At 54.3% G+C, this 9,090-nt stretch overlaps 1 long non-coding RNA gene across 1 annotated transcript; it reads right to left on the bottom strand.

Moving 5' to 3' along the window:
- Positions 1 to 262: 262 nt before the first annotated feature.
- LOC118605471 lies at positions 263 to 8,935 on the bottom strand. The gene is made up of 3 exons (XR_004952172.1): positions 6,142 to 8,935; positions 2,003 to 4,112; positions 263 to 1,850 (listed from the first exon to the last, which is right to left on the bottom strand). It is a non-coding gene; the product is annotated as an uncharacterized LOC118605471 (long non-coding RNA).
- Between the last annotated feature and the right edge of the window lie 155 nt (positions 8,936 to 9,090).

Raw genomic sequence — 9,090 nt, 5'->3', positions numbered from 1 at the left:
AACCGGCTCCTCACCCGCAACTTTTTCCTGTTGTCTGCCGATTGACCGCCTTGTGCTAGTCTTGCCCAAGTGCCTTTCCCGCAGCAGGTTACAGGTCATGATTTACGGGATATATTTATAAGACGTAAATCAAGAAATAATTCACATAGCCAAAAATGAGGGAAGCGTTATGTGAACGATGGCAAGAAATAAGAGGTAGATAATCTAAAGATGGTAGTAAAGACCAGCAAAATGGCAAACACTCATGAAATGTGAGGTGAAAAGCAAAACAGGATACCAATTGTTTTATATTGTTTTCGAACATGTTAAAAGTGAATAGCAGAGAAACTGGGAGGAAATGCCTTTATTCCTCAGGCCTCGGCTGGGATGTCATTTCCTGCCACAGAAGAGGCACACATTTCAGTCGCACGGTGCTGACACCTACACAGGAGACGTGGCCCCGTCGGGAGGGGCCGTGCGTGACTTCTGTGCTCTGCCCCTTTGGTAACGGGCAGTGACTAACGGTTCTGATGGGGACGATGTGGGAGGGCGGGCGACTCGTTCTGACTGTGACACCTGTCCAGGGCCCCACCTTCCAGGTCGTACCCCCCTCGGGCTGATCCAGGACCGCAGAGGCCGAGCTTCCGGGCGGGCCCTTCTCACGTCCGACCGCTCGCCCAGCTCGGGTGCTCTAGGGCAGAGCGGGAGGGGAAGGTGGCCGCGTGGGCGCACGGGCTCCCTGCTCCCCCCTCCACTGGCAGGTCCGTGCCGGGTGCCTCCAGGGGCGGGCTGGGTGGCACAGGCAGGATGGGCGCCAGCACCCATGTTCTTTGCAGTCTGTGGTATTTTCACCACGTCCTCAGGGCACCTCTACCAGGCCCCGGCCCAGGTCTGGCAGCAAGAGAGGCTCTGCGTTAAATGGGGGCAGTGGCAATCTGCTTACCTAGCTGTGACATTTCACGGTCCTGAGTGTCCCCAAGCCTGACCTGCCTTATTCTCATAACCGGCTTGTGAACAGGGCTCGTGATGTTGCAGATGAGGAGGGCCCGAGGCTCAGAGAAGTTAACGTCCTGCGTGGTCAGCCAGCGGCCAGCCGGGACTCAGCCCAGTCTTCCTGCTTCACTGCCCTTCACCTGCCCCCTCCGGGTGTTCCAGATGCGGGGACTGACTCCGCCGGGTGGGTTCCTGGGGTGGTGGCCGGGGAAGAAGGTGATCCTGTACTGGGGCTTGGCGATGGGGCAGGTTCGGGGAGGAAGAGGTGAGCCATGCCCTGTCCCTTTCTCTGGCCGCCTCAGGTCTTAGTTCAAACATCACCTTCTTGGTGGGTCCTTCCTTGACCACCCTGCGTAAAAGCACACGCCCATCCCGCCCGGCCTTTCCTTCTCCACTCTTACCTCCTAACGTTCTACACAACTTACTACGTATCTGGTTCACGCCGTCTCCCCGATGGGAATGGAAGTTCCACGAAGACAGGAATTGCTATGCTTTATTCACTGCTGTTATCTCCAGTGTCTAGAATAGTATCTGGCGCTAGGTAGATGCTCAATAAATAATTGAATGCATGAGTACTAGGCATCACATGCTCCTCAGCCCAGTTGAAGAGCCCACCAGGAAGCTGAACCACCATGAGGCCATGGGATAAAATACTGGTGGGGCCAAATCTGTGCACAGCTGGCCTCTCCTCCAGGAAGCCCTACCTGATTCATCTGGGCTGAAAGTAAGCAGTGCAGATCCACTGCTCTCCCAAATGGCTTATCATTGCCTCTCTCGTTGGTGGCTCTGTACTTGTCTTCCAGCTTTTCTGGGGCAGGGTCAGTCTTATCATCTGTACACCCCTACTGCCAGGAACAGAGCGGGGACTTCACAGACATCTGTTAAATGCATAAATGGGATTCAGTTCCTACTGCTCCCCAGAAGCAGCACCTCCCACCTCTGGGCACATAGGAAGTGCTCAATAAACAGATGAAGGCCTGCCTGGCCCTGTTTTTCTCTTCTGTTTTATACCTGTCTGGTCTATTCTTACCTGTCCAAGCACGGGCTCGTGGGCTCGCCAGCATCCTGCTCGCATTAGGCCCATCTCAGTCAAGGCCTCTGGCTCCAGGATGACCCCGGCATCTATTCCTACAACCTCTGTGGGCCTAGCTGCCCTTCCATGGGGATAGGACACGCCTCAGCGCTTCCGGATGATGCTGCCCTCTTCAGCCCTGGAAACTTCTTATTCTCTGAGCTGCCCATCAAGACCAGGGCAGCTCATATGTGAGTGAGTGGGAGAAGGGTTTGGGACAGCGAGCTTTTGTGTCCCCAGCTGTGATGATTACACCGTGTTCATCCTGCTTCTCCAGTTAGACCACGGGCCCGGCCCGGGGCAGATTCCAACCTGGAGTCTAGAAAGCAGTAAAGGGGTCCACAGCTGACAGTCGAGGTTTTAAGGAAGGCTAATGCTTTCTGTGTGTTTACCAGAGAGAAGAAACCCTGGCTAATAAAGCACTCCAGGTTTGACTGGAAACATGCCACTCAGTGAGGGAACTTCCAGCCTCTGGGGCTGACTGGGATCCCTAGCAAGAATGTAAGGCAGGGCGGGAGGCTGGGGTAAATGATTACTTAGTATATGCAGTTTAATAAGCAAAACCTTTTGAAACAAAGAGTTTGAGACTCCAGGTAAAGCTGCTTAGCCCAGGCTCAGTGAGGGACCCTGGTAAAAAACGGTGTCACGGATAATCTAGGAGGGACTGGCATCTATCTAAGGCGGGGGCAACGATAGATTTTTTTTTTTTTTTTTTGTCAGTTGAAGCCTAAGGGCAGGGATATGAAAGGTAAGGAAGGAATAAGAAGGGGGCAAGGAAAGGTAGTAACAACAGAGAGCGCCGTTTCCGAGTACGTACTACGTGCCAGCACTGGTTAAGCATGTCACATGTCCGAACTCTGAGCCCTTCTGCCAGCGGATGATGGAAGCAATAATCCCGTTTCCCAAAGGAGGAAATTGAGGTCAGGGGACTTGCTCAAAGTCTCACCTCCAGTCAGCGTGAAGGCAGGGTTTGACTCAGGCCGGCCGGCTCGCGCCCACAGGCCTCAGCTCCCACAAGCCAACGACTTGGTTTCACCGGAGAGAGAGGCTCCAGTCTGGAGTCAGTTCGGCGCAGGGGTTTCTCCCTGGTGGCTGTCAGCCGCCAACTGACATCAGCTGGAGCAGGTGATGTTGGGAGGCCGCTTGGCCTGGGTGGCTGGGGCAATAGCAGGTGGGGCACAGGAGGCGCCCTGAGGACAGCCTGGGGTGTCGGTGCGGGTGGAAAAGGGCAGGGAGACAGGCGGAGGCAGCGGCTGGGTTGTGCAACCCGTCAGGCCGACGCAGGCCGAGAGCCCCGCTGTGGAGTCGGGTGAGGAAACCTCCCCAGCCCTGGGCCTGTGCCGGACACAGAGGCGGGATGAGGGCCATCAGAGTCACCTAAAGCCCGGCGGGGTGAGTGTGGGTGTGCGCTTGGTGAACGAGCCTCTGAGGAGCCCGCCGACCCCCAGGATGCCTGGCCATGGGAGGCCGAGCCCTTCCAGACCACGTGCCCTCAGGCATGACGCCAGCCCAGGACGGGCTGTGAAAGGAGTCTAAAGTAAAATCCCTCCCCAGACCTACTCGGACTTATGCACCCAGATGACTACCGGATCCTTTGATGTTGTCCTTCGGGGAGGTGACACTCTTATTCCGTGGACATTGCCTTACTCGAATTCCTAAGCAGGAATTGCCATCGGAGCCCTGACACCTTCCCTTGGCTCTCTCAGTGGTAGCCCGTCCTCGTGCTCGAAGGGTCCGAGGACCAAGAAGGCAATGGATGCAAAGGACCCAGAACAGGGCCCGGAATACAATGTACGGTGCTCGAGAGGGCAGTTGTCACTGTTGACACCCACCAACCACCTTAATTCTAGAGGACACCTGTACCTTCTCTGCCTCTACTCTATCGGCACCTGTCCAAACAGCCAGCGGTCACCAGGAGCTCGGAGTTCCGTTCTGCAGTGTGATCGTGGTGTTGGACGGGATGGACTGTCTCGGGTGGCTCTGAAACTGGCTCAGAGGGCGTGTTCCAAGGAGACTTCCGGAGAGGGACTCTGCTCTCTGGGGCTTTGAAGAAGGGGGTGGCGGATTCCTGTTTTGGAGAAACGAGTGTCTGTCACACCCTCCACATGCCATTTGGCTTGCCTGAGGTGGTACAAAGGCAGCTGGCCCAGAGCAGGGAGGGTCGTTCTGGTCATTCCTGGGTTGCTTGTGGGGCCACTTTTATTGCCATGATTAGTCATAATTCTCATGACCCCAAGCATGACCTCTCAGGCTTGTAAAGTGTGGTTCTTTCAAAGGGATCAGAGAAGAATGAAACAGCAAATGTGGGAACCCCGAAGGAAATGATCCCTGGAGTTACTTCACATTTAACCGAGAATCAGTCCCTGGATCCCTTTGTCTTTGGTAATACCTTGGTAATTTTCCTTACTAATTGCATCAAGTATTTTCATTTTGTTTTCCTCAGATATGAGGCCATTATTTCAACCAAGTGCATTTTGGACTTTAACCTGAGAATATGACGAGCTTTGAAGTCAGACTTTTTCCAACTGTGGACTAGTCCTGGCTCAACCATCCGAAAATCAGTTGTTATATATATATATATATATATATATATATATATATAGAGAGAGAGAGAGAGAGAGAGAGAGAGAGAGAGAGAGAGAGAGAGAGAGAGCGCCATGTAGTAGGCCTATCTGCATGTGCACAGACTGCTTCAAAGTACGTCTTAGCTGGGGAGCAGGCAGACACGCAGAAGCCCTGTGGTAAAGTCTGGCCTTGGACACAGCACGCCTTGGCCTGACTCCTGCTTCCAAATGCTCTCAGCCAGTCCCAACCACTCCAAGCCTCTCTCCTGTGGAAAATAATAGAAAAAAGGATGTGAATGTCTTTTACAGGGCCTGTATACAGTAGATACTCAATAACTATCTCTTCATTTGGGAACACCGGATACGGGAAGTAGATAGACAGAGGGAGACCCGGCTTAGGGAAGAGAGAGGAAGTAGAATGGATGAATGAATGAGTAAATATACCAGCTTCCTGTCCTTGGGTAAGTTATCTAACCTCTTCGAGGCTTGGTTTCTTTATCTATAAAATGGGGATAATAACCCTTACCCTCATTTAGTTGTTCCGAGGATTTAAAAAGACAACAAACAAAGAGTAGCTAGTACGCGACATCGCTCACAGCTAATAAGGGCAGGTATCGCCATTACTACCTGCCCAGCGCCCTTCTGACATCTGCTCTACTCTCCCACCTTTTGCTCCACCAGCACTGTGCTAAGCACCATGGGTGCATAAAGAAAAGGTGATGTTTCTTCTCATTTTCATTCTAAAAAGCACCGATGAATTAATTACGATGCCACTAATAGACTTCGATGCCACCTCACCATGAGACGCTGTTCTTCACATTCATGTGAAGAACCGTGGGACGGGGCCAGTCCCCATGAACTGGGGCAGGTTTGGGGCTGGTTCTATTTATAGGCCCAAGGAACCGATTGTGGTTGTTTCTCTGGCAAGGCTGTAACCCCGAAACAAGAGTCCGTAGCCATCAGGAACCGAAACTGAGTCAGAAGCAAAAGCGACCTGCGCGGCTGAGATTTTCCTGCCCGTGGGAAAGCACGGCCGGGGAGGACAGACGGGTCAGCGGGGCGCTCGCTCGCAAGTGCTGCCCAGAGCCTGCAGCCGGCAGAGAGCGAGGCCCAGTACGTGCGTGTGGAAGCGGGGGTGGGGGACACCCTCACACGCCTCTCCTCTCTCATTCGTGAAGATCACGGTGACTCATCATTTTGTCTTCCCAGTAAACCACACAGGGTCACTCTCCTAACGGCCACCTCCACTGGCAGGACTTTTTAACAGGGGCATTCTGACTTCTCAAAAAAAAGGCCAAGGTCAACAGCAGAAAATTCTTTTTCTGGTCTGCAGCAATAACAGCCACAAGCATCCTAGCTAGTGCTTTACGTACTTTTCTCTTTTAATTCTCACGCCCCTGGGAGGCAGATGTTATTCGTTCCCAGTTTACAGATGAGGAAAAGGAACCTCAGATTCAGTAAAGACCCATCAAGGCTCCCAGCACAACGACCCTCGCTGCCCTCCCCCGTTCTGCATCTGGTGATGTCACTCACACTCAGAGCTTGACATTGGCCATGGTGGGAGCAGTCACACACGGGAGACCGGCAAGCAGTACAAATCGGAGCCCCTTCCTTTTTTCTTTTTTAAACTTCTGAAGAACTGCTTGTTAAATATTTACCAGCCACTAAGTGGGCAGAGCCAGGATGCAAATGTAAGTCTCTCTCTTCCTCAAGCTCATATTCTTTCCAGTTCATCCCAGAAGAAATGGGGTCTCAAATGGAGCTCCGCCTGCCTGTAGGTACTGGGTCCTCAGGAAGCCAGCCCGCGGCTGGGAGCGGGCTGAACACACTGGCTGCCCAGGTCTCTCGTGCCTCCTCCCCTGGAGCCCCCAGGAGATGCCCTAATCATATCTAGGTATTATTAGTAAACACATCTGAGTCCTCTTCCTTGTCTGCGCTGAGCTGAAGATGCATTGAAATTACAAGGGCTGAGTAAGCCGGAGACGGGATTTATGAGGGGATAATAATGTGCTCTCATATATGGCCCTTTCCATCTTCAAAGCATTTTACAGTCATTTACTAATTAGTCCTGGGCTGCACTGTGTGCCGTACAATGCTCGATGATGGGCGGGACTAGCAAGAAATACTGGAAAACATGCGGGTGACTGTCACCCATTTACGGCACCACTTGCTTCTCTTGCTGTCCGGGGTGAGGGGTAGAAATAAAATCTCACAAACGCTGGTTCTGAACCCCCGACATCCGAAATAAGAAGTCGCGGTATCACCTTCTGCTGTTTGGTTCCCCTTCAGAAAATCAGTCCGAACCCTCGCCCTGTGCTAAGGGGGCTGAAAGTCTTCTTAAAAATCAGATTCTCTCCATGCTCACAAGCTTATACATAGCACACCATCCTTTACTGGAGGGGGGGGGGTGTGTGGAAATAAGCCCCTGTTCACTTGGGGTGCGGACACATGTGAGGAGCAATCCCCGGCCAGGAGGCTGGGCCGGGACCGACCGTGGGTGACCCCCGTGACCCCTCTGATCTTGCTTCCTCGCTGGTGCAACGGCTCACGTGCTTACTCTGCTTGCTGCCGAGAGGTGCCGAGGCTGAGGCACGCGTGTGAGCCCTCCCGAGCCGGACCGCCCGCTTCGCAGCCGTGTGGGCCCCATCGCTAGCCATCTGGTCAGCCTGAGCCTCGTGGACCCACAGAGGTTGGCAGGGTGGGAGGCCCACTCCCAGACCACACTGCTGTCACTACTGACTGCGTAGTTGAAATTCCAGGGGTCCAGGCCACACGACCTCGTCCCATCCCACAACCGCCTCTGCTGGAACTGGAGCCGGAAACCCCTGCGAGGTCTAGAGAAAACCCTGGCTTTGTAGGCAGTAAGCCCAGTCTGTGCCCCTCCACAGGGGGAGGGCGGCCACATCGGTCCTAAGCGACAGTGCCATGGAGCAGAGAGTGAAGCTTCGCACATTGCTGCCCTGAGGTAGAGTTGGCGCTCGGCGGGCCGAGGGCATCATGACCGCTGAACAGAATCTCGGGGGGGGGGCGGGTGTTATCAAAATCCAGATGCCTAAGCCTGGCTAGTGAGCCCCGATCTAGCAGGCCTGCAGTGCGGCCCAGGGCAGTTCTTTAAAAAGCTCCTGGGTGATTCTGATGAGTCGAGTCCTTTTATTATAGTGAAAACGGATTTACTCAGGGTCACCCAGCTGGCCAATGGTAGAGATGGGGCGTGCACACAGGCCACTGGACTGTTTTCTGTCATGGGAATTCCCAAGGTTTCAGGGCGAGGGGCAAAGCATCCACGTGGGGAAAGATCCGGGCTGGGCAGCGCCCAGCACGTGGCCAGGCCCCGAGTCTGTTCGGGCTGTGTCTTGCCTCCCGAGTTCATCCCTGAGTGCGGAGGACACAGGCAGGGGATGTAGTCCTCACTGGTCCCCATACGGACCCAGCTGACTCCCTTCCAGACGCACGTGGCAGAGCCGGGCTCCGAGAGCTACGAAGGGAACGGAGGGAACCGCGAGAGGCCGGGTTAAACCCCGAATGGCCCTCCAGTGGGGGGGGGGGAGCCGGGGGGTGTGCGAGGCTTCACCTGCCACTGGGAAGACAAGTGGGTTTGGCTGTGTGCCTCTCTCTGTACATAGGTCCCACTTCCCTATGGTGACAGCCTTCGGGGTGGGATGATGCTCAATTAAACTGTAAATATTGTAAAGCCATCAAGTTGGCTGTAGTCAACTGGTGTGTGAATCAAGGGGTGTCATGTAATGGCATGAACGGGCCTGGCTCCCATCTCCCAGGTTTGCTTCGAATCTTCTGGGAGGGTTTCTGTAGCTCTTAAACCATCATTTTCTCCTCTGTACTCAGGGGAGAGGAGTCGGGGGTGGAAACATGGTGACTGCTGAGACCTTGTCGGGCTCCAACGATCCATAAATTCAGGACACACGCTAGCTCCCCCGGCTCTGTTCCTGGATGGCGGTGCTGCAGGCCTGAGCCTGGACAGGCCAGTGACGACCCCCAGACCCTACGGGTGTTTCAGGTGTAATTCACACAGGACTGCAAAGGCCCCACTAGCTCTGCCATTAGCTTAGGGAGGGGTGAGGGGAGAGAGGGACAGAGTCACGGACGTGTTCAGCAAACTTGAATGACTGCCTCCTGGGTCAGGATGGGCCGTCCCCACAGTGCACGCAGGGAGCTGGAGGGGTAGGGGGTGGCTGGTGCTACGGCCCAGTGGTTCCTGAGCTCTGGCCTGGGGCCTGGCAGGGCGATGGCCGAAACTGCAGGTCGGGCAGATCTGTTCAGGCAAAATGCCTCTTCCAATGGATACAGCTCCCCAGCAGGGAATGGTGGGTGTAAATCTCTCTCTCCCTCCTTCTCTCTCTCTTTCTCCCTCTCTCTCTCTCACACACACACACACACACACACACACACACACACACGCATGCACACATGCACACACACACACAACATTAGTTTTGTGGGGGGGGGGATAAAGGAAAGGGGGGT

Source organism: Rousettus aegyptiacus, unplaced genomic scaffold, assembly GCF_014176215.1.
Source record: "Rousettus aegyptiacus isolate mRouAeg1 unplaced genomic scaffold, mRouAeg1.p scaffold_m13_p_7, whole genome shotgun sequence".
NCBI classification, from domain to species: domain Eukaryota; kingdom Metazoa; phylum Chordata; class Mammalia; order Chiroptera; family Pteropodidae; genus Rousettus; species Rousettus aegyptiacus.
The sequence above is the reverse complement of the archived record's forward strand: the minus strand, read 5'-3'. Positions and strand labels throughout refer to the sequence as shown.